The sequence below is a fragment of the Bombina bombina genome, chromosome 6 (genome assembly GCF_027579735.1).
Source record: "Bombina bombina isolate aBomBom1 chromosome 6, aBomBom1.pri, whole genome shotgun sequence".
Classification (NCBI taxonomy): domain Eukaryota; kingdom Metazoa; phylum Chordata; class Amphibia; order Anura; family Bombinatoridae; genus Bombina; species Bombina bombina.
In genome coordinates this window covers 812,827,963-812,842,610 of record NC_069504.1, presented here as the reverse complement: position 1 = coordinate 812,842,610, position 14,648 = coordinate 812,827,963, and positions in this window count along the sequence as shown.

The window sequence follows — 14,648 nt, the reverse complement described above, 5'->3', positions numbered from 1 at the left end:
AATAATCATGCAGCGTAGACTGGAGATGCTATGTTTCTGTGTAGCAAAGTGTCGGGCAACTGGGAGATCAGATGTTCCATTCTTCAGTGCCTCCCTAATGGATCATCTGTGGTTCGCCATTCTATCTTTGAAAGGGGTGGTCGTTTTCCCCACATAGACCAGAGAACAGGGGCAAATTAGGATATATATGACATATGAGCTGTTACAATTCAGACGGTAAGGAATGGTATATCTTTTATTCTTGTGTGGATGTTGAAAAGAATCTCCAACTTGCATGGAATTACAGTTAACACAATCACTGCATTTGTAGCAACCACTTTTTCGAGATTTTAACCACGTATCACCTTGATGGGAACTTTTGGGATAGTTTTTTACCAGTAGGTCTCTGATACTCCTCGCCCGTCTGTAAACCACTCTTGGAGTTTTAGTTTTCCAGGATGCCAGGCTCTTGTCGGTCTCAAGTAAGTCCCATCTATTGTGAATGGATTCCCTTATGGTCTCATGTGATGGAGAGAATGTGGTAATGAAGTTTAACTTTTCTTCAGTCATGTTTTTTCTTTCTTTATGTTTTAGGAGCGAATTTTATGTTTTAGGAGCGAATCTTGGTTACACATGTGGAGTTTCTGTCTCGCCATATTAATATCCTTAATGTCATATAGCCTTTCCTCCAATTTCTTACACATTGCATCCAATTGTTCACTGCAGATTTCTGGTTCGGAATTATTCCTGATTACTCGCGTGAGTTGAGAGGAGATAATGGCTAACTTTTGGTGTCGTGGGTGATAGCTAGAAGCCAGCAGCAGCGAGTTTCTGCAGTGACGTGCAGTAATAGGAGGCAGGGGAGGCAGTGCCTACCCTGTCCAATCAGTGAAAAAAGATTTAAAATAATATTTATTAAATTAAAAAAAAGAAGTATTTTTTGGCTTTTATTTCTTTAGCCACGCCCACCCCTGCCCCAAGGGTACCCCCCCCACGGCGATTACCCACATCATCATTATTTTATTTGTACTACTGTGCTTGCGCTGCCAAATTCAGCATCCATTATTGCGCAATTAGGAGGCAGTGTGCCGGTCCGCTGTCCTCCATTAATTGCGCAACATGGATCTGAATAACTTCCACTGCTTACTTAGCGCTAGCGCCACCCAGTGGTGTCTCTCCGACCCCTCTTACAAGCTCCAATGGAGGCGGTTCTCAAAACCGCCTCCATGATGGAGCTAGATCCCTCAGCCAATCAGCTTCAGCACTGCCGGGAAGGCATACCTGCTGGGCTGCTGAGTGACAGAGTGACACACTGTGGGTCACGTGACATCAGACTTCAGGCGGGAAGAGACTCTCAGTAAAGGAGCGGGAGCTGCTGCTGACTGTGTGCAAGTGCGTGCCCTCCCTGTGCTGAAATGAAAGCGCTCAGCTGTGGTTGTGACTAGTGGACTAGACTTACTGGACGGACCTGGAGGACTGTGGCTTGTAAGTATTTACTGCATGCGCCATGCAGGCTTTTTTCAGAGAGGAGGGCTGTGGTTGTTGGAGCAGGGGCCAGGGCAGCCATGCAGCAGCAGGTAGGTGCTGCGTTTCCCTGTAGACTAGACACCGCTGCTGTCTTGAATCAGAGACAGCATGTCAGATAGGAGTTCCGTGTAGGCTCTAGCCTCTGTGTATCAGGTTGAGGTTCCATATAGGCTCTAGCCTCTCTGCATGCTAGCTCTGATGGCAGCATTGCGATCACGTTTCAGGATTGGACTGAGAGTAAACAAAGATGAGTGTAGAACGTAAAAATCAATTAATCTAAATAAAATAGATTATTTTATTTTAATGAATAACAGGGGATAATGTGAATGTGAATCATTTGCTAAAATGCTTGCAGCTATAAAGAGGTTTAATGATTTGGTCTTTGAACATTAATATTTTATTTCTGATTTCGTTTTTGTTTGTTTTTTTGTCCAGCAAATAAGGTTATTCTTTCTGTAGTTTATAATCTAATCCTGAAACTCTGAGATTGTAACTGTCAGCATGGGATCTACCATCTACCCCTGATGGAATGGAGGACTGTTCTTGCCTTAGTTTGTGGTAGTTAAACATGTGATTAAAATGGGTTCATATTTGTGAACATAGTTTATTGCATTGAGTCTGAGAAAACCTGTTTGGAGAGCTAATCTAACTGATTGAAATAGAGGCCACAGAATATTTGTATAAAAATATTAAATTTAGTTTAGTAAATTATTTTCTGCTAATATAGAATAAACTTAATTAACTGTAAATATTGCACTAAATTATGTCAATGTAAGATTTTGTCCCAAACCTCTAAGGTGAATTGCCCCCTGCATCTACAATTCCCATAATGCTGCGGGATTTGAGGTTAAGGCAGAGAACCAAACCACTTATGCAGCAAAAAAATAAAAAATTTACACGGCAGTGATAACAGTAAAGCATAAAATAATATAATTCTATTCTAGAGGTGTCAGTATATGTGTGTATCCTCAGTCCTAGAGGTGTCAGTGTATGTGTGTATCCTCAGTCCTAGAGGTGTTAGTGTATGTGTGTATCCTCAGTCCTAGAGGTGTCAATGTATGTGTGTATCCTCAGTCCTAGAGGTGTCAGTGTATGTGTGTATCCTCAGTCCTAGAGGTGTCAGTGTATGTGTGTATCCTCAGTCCTAGAGGTGTCAGTGTATTTGTGTATCCTCAGTCCTAGAGGTGTCAGTGTATTTGTGTATCCTCAGTCCTAGAGGTGTCAGTGTATGTGTATATCCTTAGTTCTAGAGGTGTCAGTGTATGTGTGTATCCTCAGTCCTAGAGGTGTCAGTGTATGTGTGTATCCTCAGTCCTAAAGGTGTCAGTGTATGTGTGTATCCTCAGTCCTAGAGGTGTCAGTGTATGTGTGTATCCTCAGTCCTAGAGGTGTCAGTGTATGTGTGTATCCTCAGTCCTAGAGGTGTCAGTGTATGTGTGCATCCTCAGTCCTAGAGGTGTCAGTGTATGTGTGTATCCTCAGTCCTAGAGGTGTCAGTGTATGTGTATAGCCTTAGTTCTCGAGGTGTTAGTGTATGTGTGTATCCTCAGTCCTAGAGGTGTCAGTTTGTGTATCCTTAGTCCTAGAGGTGTTAGTGTATGTGTATATCCTTAGTTCTAGAAGTGTTAGTGTATGTGTGTATCCTCAGTCCTAGAAGTGTCAGTTTATATGTATATCCTCAGTCCTAGAGGTGTCAATGTATGTGTATCCTCAGTCCTAGAGGTGTCAGTGTATGTGTGTATCCTCAGTCCTAGAGTTGTCAGTGTATGTGTGTATCCTCAGTCCTACAGGTGTCATTTTGTGTATCCTTAGTCCTAGAGGTGTCAGTGTATGTGTATCCTCAGTCCTAGAGGTGTCAGTGTATGTGCATATCCTTAGTTCTAGAGGTGTTAGTGTATGTGTGTATCCTCAGTCCTAGAGGTGTCAGTGTATGTGTGTATCCTCAGTCCTAGAGGTTGTCATTTTGTGTATCCTTAGTCCTAGAGGTGTCAGTGTATGTGTGTATCCTCAGTCCTAGAGGTGTCAGTGTATGTGTGTATCCTCAGTCCTAGAGGTGTCAGTGTATGTGTGTATACTCAGTCCTAGAGGTGTTAGTGTATGTGTGTATCCTCAGTCCTAGAGATGTCAGTTTGTGTATCCTTAGTTCTAGAGGTGTTAGTGTATGTGTGTATCCTCAGTCCTAGAGGTGTCAGTGTATGTGTATCAGTGACGTGCGGTGAGGTCAGAGGCTGGTGAGGCACTGGCTGTGATACGCCCAAGAAACACATATATGAACATGACAGAGGCAGCTTAAATTTACAATTAAATTGGCAGGTTGCAGGTCCAATTTACTGTTATTATTAAATTTGCTTCATTCTCTTGGTATCCTTTGTTGAAGGATATGCAGCAATGCACTACTGGGTGCTAACTGAACACATTCAATGAGCCAATGACAAGAGGCATATATATGTGCAACCACCAATCACCAGATGCTCCCAGTAGTGCATTACTGCTCCTTAGCCTACCTGGTGTGCTTTTCAAATGATACCGTAAGAAAAAAGCAAAATAGATAACAGAAGTAAAATGTTGTTCAATATATTTTTTTTTATCTGTAACATGAAAGAAAAAAAATGAGTTTAATGCTCCTTTAACATTGTAAAGCAAATTAACATTCATCTACTAAAAAAACAACTTAAAGGGACAGGAAACCCCAAAATGTTATTTCATGGTTTGGATAGAACATACAATTTCAACAACTTTCCAGTTTTCTTCTATTATCAAATTTGCTTCATTCTCTAGTTATCCTTTGCTGAAAGAATAGTATTCCACTAATGGTAGCTATCTGAACACATCTAGTTAGCCAATCACAAGAGACAAGTATGTGCAGGCACCAATCGGCAGCTAGCTCCCACTAGTTTAAAATATGTGTATTAGTTTTCAACAAGGGATACTAAGAGAATGAAGCACATTTGAAAATTGAAGTGAAAGTAAAAGTGTCTTAAAATGACATGCTCTATCTCAAACATTCAAGTTTAATTTTGACTTTCCTATCCCTTTAAGTAACACATTCCAATTTGTATTCTCTATTAGTTTGTATCCTTCCTTACAAAGCAACTGCAATTGTATTTCTTAAAGGGACATGAAACCCTACATTTTTCTTTCATGATTTAGGTAGAACATACAATTATTTGAAACTACCTTCCAGTTAACTTCTTTTATGTAATCTCCTTCATTCCCTTTGTATCCTTTGTCGAGGAGCAGCAATGCACTACAGGTTTCTAACTGAACACATGGGTGAGCCAATGACAAACGGTATATAGATGCAGTCAGCCACCAATCAGAAGCTAGAACCTAGGTTCTTTGCTGCTCCTGAACTTTCCTAGATAAACCTTTCAGCAAAGGATAACAAGAGAAGGAAGCAAATGAAATAATATGTCATTTGTAAATTTTCTAATTAATTGTATGCCTGATCTGAATCATGAAAACAAAATACACACATACACTGACACCTCTAGAACTAAGGATACACAAACTGACACATCTAGGACTGAGGATACACACATCCACTAACACCTCTAGAACTAAGGATACACAAACTGACACCTCTAGGACTGAGGATACACACATACACTAACACCTCTAGAACTAAGGATATACACATACACTGACACCTCTAGGACTGAGGATACACACATACACTGACACCTCTAGGACTGAGGATACACACATACACTGACACCTCTAGAACTAAGGATACACAAACTGACTCCTCTAGGACTGAGGATACACACATACACTAACACCTCTAGAACTAAGGATACACAAACTGACACCTCTAGGACTGAGGATACACACATACACTGACACCTCTAGAACTAAGGATACACAAACTGACACCTCTAGGACTGAGGATACACACATACACTAACACCTCTAGAACTAAGGATGCACAAACTGACACCTCTAGGACTGAGGATACACACATACACTGACACATCTAGAACTAAGGATATACACATACACTAACACCTATAGAACTAAGGATACACAAACTGACACCTCTAGGACTGAGGTACACACATACACTGACACATCTAGAACTAAGGATATACACATACACTGACACCTCTAGGACACAGGATACACACATACACTGACACCTCTAGGACTGAGGATACACACATACACTGACACCTCTAGAACTAAGGATACACAAACTGACACCTCTAGGACTGAGGATACACACATACACTAACACCTCTAGAACTAAGGATACACAAACTGACACCTCTAGGACTGAGGATACACATATACACTGACACCTCTAGAACTAAGGATACACAAACTGACACATCTAGGACTGAGGATACACACATCCACTAACACCTCTAGAACTAAGGATACACAAACTGACACCTCTAGGACTGAGGATACACACATACACTAACACCTCTAGAACTAAGGATATACACATACACTGACACCTCTAGGACTGAGGATACACACATACACTGACACCTCTAGGACTGAGGATACACACATACACTGACACCTCTAGAACTAAGGATACACAAACTGACTCCTCTAGGACTGAGGATACACACATACACTAACACCTCTAGAACTAAGGATACACAAACTGACACCTCTAGGACTGAGGATACACACACTGACACCTCTAGAACTAAGGATACACAAACTGACACCTCTAGGACTGAGGATACACACATACACTAACACCTCTAGAACTAAGGATGCACAAACTGACACCTCTAGGACTGAGGATACACACATACACTGACACATCTAGAACTAAGGATATACACATACACTAACACCTATAGAACTAAGGATACACAAACTGACACCTCTAGGACTGAGGATACACACATACACTGACACATCTAGAACTAAGGATATACACATACACTGACACCTCTAGGACACAGGATACACACATACACTGACACCTCTAGGACTGAGGATACACACATACACTGACACCTCTAGAACTAAGGATACACAAACTGACACCTCTAGGACTGAGGATACACACATACACTAACACCTCTAGAACTAAGGATACACAAACTGACACCTCTAGGACTGAGGATACACACATACACTGACACCTCTAGGACTAAGGATACACAAACTGACACCTCTAGGACTGAGGATACACACATCCACTAACACCTCTAGAACTAAGGATATACACAATGACCTCACATAGGTTTAACTTTTTTTGATATTTGATATTGTGTTTTTACACTGTTTTTAATTGTCAGATGTTTAACTTAGCATCTTATATACCAGCTGTTTAGACATCAGCATGGGTCCATGCTTCTTTTAACATGGTTATATATATATTGTTTTAATGTGTCTTATTGATTAATGTACTTTTACACTCAGTTTTTTTTAGCTTTTTAGCGCTCACTCTCTCACCTTTGTATATTTGTTTGTTTCAAGTCCGCTAGGGGGCTTTTTGAGAGTGAGCTTAAAGGGACAGTATACACTCATTTTCATATAACTGCATGTAATAGACACTACTATAAAGAATAAGATGCACAGATACTGATATAAAAATCCAGTATAAAACTGCTTAAAAACTTACTTAGAAGCTGTCAGTTTGGCTCTGTTGAAAAGGTAGCTGGAAAGCCCACTGCAAGTGGGAAATAAGACACTCCCCATCCCCCTTCTTTTGCATATGAAAAGACCCTTTACACAAACAGGAGCAAGCTGGAGAAGGTAGCTGACCGTATTCACATAAAACTTTGGGGCTTGGTTAGAAGTCTGAAAATCAGAGCAATGTTATTTAAAAATAAGCAAAACTATATATTTATTTAAAAAAAAACAACTTTATGGGCTATATAAATAGATAATCTACAAAATCATTTATGCAAAGAAAATGAGTGTATAATGTCCCTTTAAGGCGAATTGTCTTGCGCTTGGTTCACCATCACCCCTTTCATGAAGACTTCTGCCCGTCTGGAGGTCATCTTCTGCCTGGATCGGATGAAGACTTCTGCCCGTCTGGAGGTCCACTTCTTCCCGGTTGGGTGAAGACTTCTCAGGGTAGGGTGATCTTCAAGGGGTTAGTGTTAGGTTTTATTAAGGGGGTATTGGGTGGGTTTTAGAGTAGGGTTGGGTGTGTGGGTGGTATATTGTATTTTCTTTTACAGGTAAAAGAGCTGATTACTTTGGGGCAATGCCCAGCAAAAGGCCCTTTTAAGGGCTATTTGTAATTTAGTATAGGGTAGGGATTTTTTTTATTTTGGGGGGCTTTTTTATTTTATTAGGGGGATTAGATTAGGTGTAATTAGTTTAAAAAAATTGTAATTATTTTATTATTTTCTGTAATTTAGTGGGGGTTTTTTTTTTTCCGTACTTTAGTTAATTTAATATAATTGTAGTTAGTTTAGGGAATTCATTTAATTATAGTGTAGTGTTAGGTGTAATTGTAACTTAGGGTAGGGTTTATTTTACAGGTAAATTTGTACTTATTTTAACTAGATAGTTATTAAATATTTAATAACTATTGTACCTAGTTAAAATAAATACAAAGTTGCCTGTAAAATAAAAATAAACCCTGAGATAGCTAAAATGTAATTATTAGTTATATTGTAGCTAGCTTAGGGTTTATTTTATAGGTATTTAGTTTTAAATAGGAATCATTTATTTAATTGTAGTTATTTTATTTAAATTATATTTAAGTTAGGGGGGTGTTAGGGTTAGATTTAGGGGTTAATAACTTTAGTATAGTGGTGGCAACGTTGGGGGCGGCAGATTAGGGGTTAATAAATGTAGGTGTCTGCGATGTTAGGGACGGCAGATTAGGGGTTAATAAAATTTAAGTAGTGTTTGCGAAGCGGGAGTGCAACGGTTTAGGGGTTAATATATTTATTACAGTAGCGGCGATGTCCGGTCGGCAGATTAGGTGTTAAAAAATTAATTTAAGTGTTTGCGATGTGCGGGGGCCTCGGTTTAGGGGTTAATAGGTAGTTTATGGGTGTTAGTGTACTTTTTAGCACTCTAGTTAAGAGTTTTATGTTACGGCGTTAGCCCATAAAACTCTTAACTACTGACTTTTAAATGCGGTAGGAGTCTTGACAGGAGAGGCTGTACCGCTCACTTTTTCCAAGACTCGTAATATCGGCATTATGCAAGTCCCATTGAAAAGATAGGATACGCAATTGACGTATGTGGATTTGCAGTATGCTCGAGTCAAGGAAAAAAAAGTGAGCGGTACACCTGTACCTGCCAGACTCGTAATACCAGCGGGCGTTAAAAAGCAGCGTTGGGACCTCTCAACGCTGCTTTTTCACCCTAACACAAGACTCGTAATCTAGGCGAAAGTTTGTGTATACCTGATAAATCAATGTCTTTCTTTCCAGGCATGAAGAGTCCACGAATCATTCCAATTACCAGTGGGATATTCATTCCTGGCCAGCAGGTGGAGGCAAAGAGCACCCCAGCAAAACTGTTAAGTTTCACTTCCCTTTCCCATAACCCCTAGTCATTCGGCCAAAGGAAAATGGAAAAAGAAGATAACTCAAAAGGTATAGAGGTGCCTGAGGTTTTAACAAAAAACTGCTGCATGAATATAAATAAGGGTGGGTCATGGACTCTCCATGTCTGGAAAGAAATACATTTATCAGGTAAGCATACATTATGTTTTCTTTCCTAAGGCATGGAGAGTCCACAAATCATTCCAATTACTAGTGGGAACCAATACCCAAGCTAGAGGACACAGAATGAAAGGGATGGAGAACAAGACAGGCGGACCTAAACAGAAGGCACCACCGATTGATGAACTTTTCTCCCAAAAGAAGCATCAGGCGAGGCAAAAGTATCAAATTTGAAGAATTTGGAAAAGGTATGTATGGAGGACCATGTGGCCACCTTGCAAATTTGCTCCACTGAAGCTTCATTTTTGAAAGCCCAAGAAGATGAAACAGCTCTAGTGAAATGAGCCGTAATTCTCTCAGGAGGCTGCTGTCCAGCTGTCTCATAAGCTAAACGGATAACACTTCTCAACCAGAAAGAAAGAGTGATAGAAGTGGCATTCTGATCCCTATGCTTACCAGAGAAAACGAACAGGTCAGAAATCTGCCGAAAATCTTTAGTTGCTTGAAGGTAAAATTTAACATCAACAGAATGCATCGGCTCAAACGGAGCCTGCTGCAAAACTTTAAGAACAAGATTAAGGCTCTAAGGAGGAGCAACAGGTTTAAACACAAGCCTGATTCTGACCAAGGCCTGAACAAAAGACTGAACATCTGCCAGACATTTATGCAAAAGAATAGACAGTGCAGAAATCTGACCCTTCAGAGTACTGACTGACAAACCTTTCTCCAGACCCTCCTGAAGAAAAGCCATAATTCAAGAAACCCTTACTTTGTTCCAAGAGAAACCCTTTGAATCACACCAATGAAGGTATTTACGCCATACCTTATGGTAAATTCTGCGAGTAACCGGTTTACGAGCCTGAAGCATAGTATCTATGACTTTCTCAGAGAAGCCACGTCTAGCCAAAACTAGACATTCAATCTCGAAGCAGTCAGCTTCAGAGAATCCAGATTTCGATGAAGGAAAGGACCCTGAAGCAGAAGGTCCTTCCTCAAAGGTAACCTTCCAAGGCGGAAGAGATGACATTGTCACCAGATCCGTGAACCAGATCCTGCGAGGCCACGCAAGAGCTATTAGAATCACAGATGGTCTCTCCTGCTTGATACAAGCAATTACTCGTGAAAGAAGAGCAAACGGAGGAAACGGGTATGCTACATTGAAGTTCCAAGGAACCGCCAGATCGTCTATCAGAACAGCTTGAGGATCTCTTGACCTTGAACCGTACTTTGGAAGCTTGGCGTTTTGACGAGACGCCATCAGATCCAACTCCTGAACCCCCCCGCCTGTGAGTTAGCATTGTGAAAACCTCTGGGTGAAGAGCCCACTCTCTGGGATAAAATGTCTGCCTGCTCAGAAAATCCGCCTCCCAGTTGTCCATCCCTGGTATGTGGAGAGATGGCAATCGTGAGACCCCGCCCACAGGAGAATGCGACTCGCCTCCTTCATTGCCAAGGTGATGTTGTCTGACTGGAATCTGATAAACCGGACCAAAGCTAGTTGAGGCCTAACTATCAAGGCATCGAAGATTGCGCTTAACTCCAAGATGTTTATTGGAAGAGAAGACTCCTCTGGAGTCCACAGGCCCTGGGTTTTTAAGGAGCCCCAAACTGCTCCCCAGCCCAACAGACTGGTGTCTGTGGTCACAATCACCCAGGAAGGCCTCAGGAAGCATGTGCCCTGAGACAGATGGTCCTGTGAAATCCACCACGAGAGAGACTCTTGTTGGAGAGTCCATATTTATCCTCTGCGATAGATCAGAGTGGTCCCCGTTCCATTGACTGAGCATGCATAGTTGCAGAGGTCTCAGAAGGAACCGAGCAAAAGGAATGATATCCATGGAGGCAACCATCAGACCAATCACCTCCATGCATTGAGCCACTGATTGACGAAAAGCAGACTTGAGAGAAAGGCAAGAAGCATGAAGTTTGGATTTTCTGACGTCCGTCAGAAAAATATTCATGGACAGCGAATCTATAATTGTTCCTAAGAAACACACACTTGTATTTGGTACAAGGGAATTCTTTCCCAGATTCACTTTCCACCTGTGGGAATGTAGAATAGACAACATCTCTGTATGAGATTTTGCTAGATGAAAAGATGGTGCTTGAACTAAGATGTCGTCCAGATAAGGCGCCACAGCAATGCCCTGAGACCTGACCACTGCCTGAAGAGCCCCCAAAATCTTTGTGAAAATTCTGGGAGCTGTAGCAAGTCCAAAAGGAAGGGCAACAAACTGGAAATTTTTGTCCAGAAAGGCAAACCTCAGATACTGGTAATGATCCCTGTGAATGGGAACATGAAGATACGCCTCCTTCAAATCTATAGTGGTCATAAACTGACCCTCTTGTACCAAAGGAAGAATGGAATGGATGGTCTCCATTTTGAAGGACGAAACCCTGAGGAATTGGTTGAGACACTTTAAGTCCAAGATGGGACGGAAAGTGCCCTCCTTTTTGGGAACTACAAATAGATTTAAACAACATCCTAGACCCTGTTGCTTTAGAGGATATGTAACAATTACTTTACGCAGTTTAAGAAGGCCTCTCTCTTTATCAGGTTCGCAGATAACCTTGACAGGTGGAATCTGCCCCTGGGAGGACAAGATTTGAATCCTATTCGGTAACGGTGAGATACTATATCTACAGCCCAGGTATCTAAGACATCGCGTTTCCAAGCCTGCCGAAAAAGAGAGCCTGCCCCCCACTTGATCCAAAACAGGATCAGGGGTGGTCCCTTCATGCTGATTTAGAATCAGCGGAAGACTTCTTGGCTTGCTTTCCTTTATTCCAAGGCTGACTGGACCTCCAAGAAGACTTTGATTGTTTTGCCTTGTAAGAAGAGGAGGAAGACTTTTGTCCCTTAAAGTTACGAAAGGATAGAAAATTAGTATTCTGACGACCCTTAGGTCTATTCTTTTTATCCTGAGGTAGGAAAGAGCCCTTTCCACCTGTAATTTCTGAAATTATTTCAGCCAGACCTGAACCAAACAAAGTTTTATCCTTATAAGGCAAGACAAAAGCTTGGACTTGGATGTGACATCTGCAGACCAAGATTTTAACCAAAGAGCCCTGCGAGCTAAAAGAATGAAACCAGAAATCTTAGCTCCCGGCCTAAAAACTTGCATATTGGCATCATAAATAAAGGTATTGGCTAGCTTGAGAGCTTTAATCCTGTCTTGGATCTCCTCTATAGTGGTTTCTTCTAAAATTAGATTAGATAAGTCATAACACCCATAAAGATGCGGCCCCCTGCAACTGTAACAATACTAGCAACAGGCTGCCACTGTAATCCCTGATGAATGTACATTTTCTTAAAAAAAGCCTCAAGCTTCTTATCCATGGGATCCTTGAAAGAACAACTATCTTCAATAGGAACAGTAGTTCTCTTGGCAAGAGTAGAGATAGCTCTCTCTACCTTAGGCACTGTGCACCACGAGTCACGAATAGAGTCAGCAACAGGAAACATCTTTTTAAAAACAGGGAACGGGGAAAAAGGAATCCCTGGTTTATCCCATTCCTGAGTTATGATATCCGCCATATGGTCTGGAACTAGAAACACTTCCACGGATGAGGGTTCATCATAAACCCTATTAAGTTTACTAGACCTCTTTGGATTCGCCACGACAGACAAGACAGATTGTTCCAAAGTAGCAAGAACCTCCTTTAAAAGTACTCGGAGGTGTTCTAACTTAAATCTGAAATTAATCTCCTCTGAATCTGCAGAATTGGTCACTACAGTATCAGAATCTGATAATTCGCCCTCAGAAGCTACTAAGGTATCCTCCGTATCAGATAACTGAGACATACTGACTAACACATCTTTAGCAGTCAGAACCCTTGTTAACATTAATATATTTTGATTTCCTCTTGCGCTTACCAGTTACCAGAAAGGCTGCTGAAACAGCAGATGTCACCTGCGCAGTGAAATCCCAAGGTAAATAAACACCCCCTGGAGGTTCGTGAGAGGAACCGCAGGGCACTGCATGTGATGCTTGGGATGTTTGGGGGGAAAGCGGAGGCCTAGCTAGGACAGCACTATGCGGAGTGACAGTAGGCTCAGAGAGAGTCTTATTTAAACAAGGGAAACAACTTTATATATAATATAATAATTTTCACCTCCAAGCAAAACAAATTTTTTTCAAGAGACCCATTTTTATCATTAGAGTCCATAACTGCATTAGTGTCCATATTTGATAGGTAATTGAAATCCATTAGAAATGCACCAGAATACCTCAGCTCTGTTGAGGACTTACCACTCCTAGGACGGACAATCTATCCCACTAGAATTCGTTAAATACAGAACCGTATTTGAAGATACGAACAGAAGCAACACTGAAAGCCTCCACAAACAATGAAACAAAAAGCAGAAGTGTGGAGTAAAACGGTCACCTGACCGCAGCTAAAAATAAACTACGCCATCAACTCACGGCGCGAAAAGTAAAGGACAAACTACTGTCTTGCGATTATTTCCACTAAAACAGTCACCTGACCGCATAGCAACCGGTTGCCATATAAGAAAATAAAATGCCTTATTAAAAACATAATGAAGTGCCCCAAATAACGTCTCTCAAAACGCTAGAAAATAATTGAAAAACAAAATTTATGCTTACCTGATAAATTTATTTATTTCTTGACACAATGAGTCCATGGATCATCATTAATTACTGTTGGGAATATCACTTCTGCCCAGCAGGAAGCGGCAAAGAGCACCACAGCAAAGCTGTTAAATATCACCTCCCTTCCCTCCCACCCCAGTCATTCGACCGAAGTAAAGGAGAGAAAGGAAGCAACAATGTGCAGAGGTGTCTGAAGTTTATAACATATTAACAACCTGTCTTAAAAACAGGGCGAGCCGTGGACTCATTGTGTCGACAAATACATTTATTTATCAGGTAAGCATAAATTTTGTTTTCTTTCTAATGACACGATGAGTCCACGGATCATCATTAATTACTGTTGGGAATCAATACCCAAGCTAGAGTACACAGATGATAAGGGAGGGACAAGACAGGAAACCTAAACTGAAGGCACCACTGCTTGAAGAACCTTTCTCCCAAAAACAGCGTCAGCTGAGGCCAAAATGTCAAATTTATAGAATTTTGAAAAAGAGTGAAGAGAGGACCGAGTTGCAGCCTTGCAAATCTGTTCCATAGAAGCTTCATTTTTGAATGCCCATGAGAAAGCCCTCGTAGAATGAGCCGTAACTCTCTCTGGAGGTAGCTGTCCAGCTGTTTCATAGGCAAAACGTGATACTCTTCAGCCATATAGAAAGAAAAGAAGCCATAGCTTTCTGTCCCTTATGATTTCCGGAGAAAACGACAAATAAGGAAGAAGACTTACGAAATTCTTAGTCGCCTGTAAGTAAAAGTTTTCAGCATATACCACGTCCAAATTGTGCAAAAAACGTTCCTTCAAAGAAGGAGGATTAGGACACAAGGAAGGAACAACAATCTCCTGATTAATGTTCCAGACAGAAACTACATTAGGGAAAAAATCCTAACATGGTACGTACGTAAAACTACCTTATCCGAATGA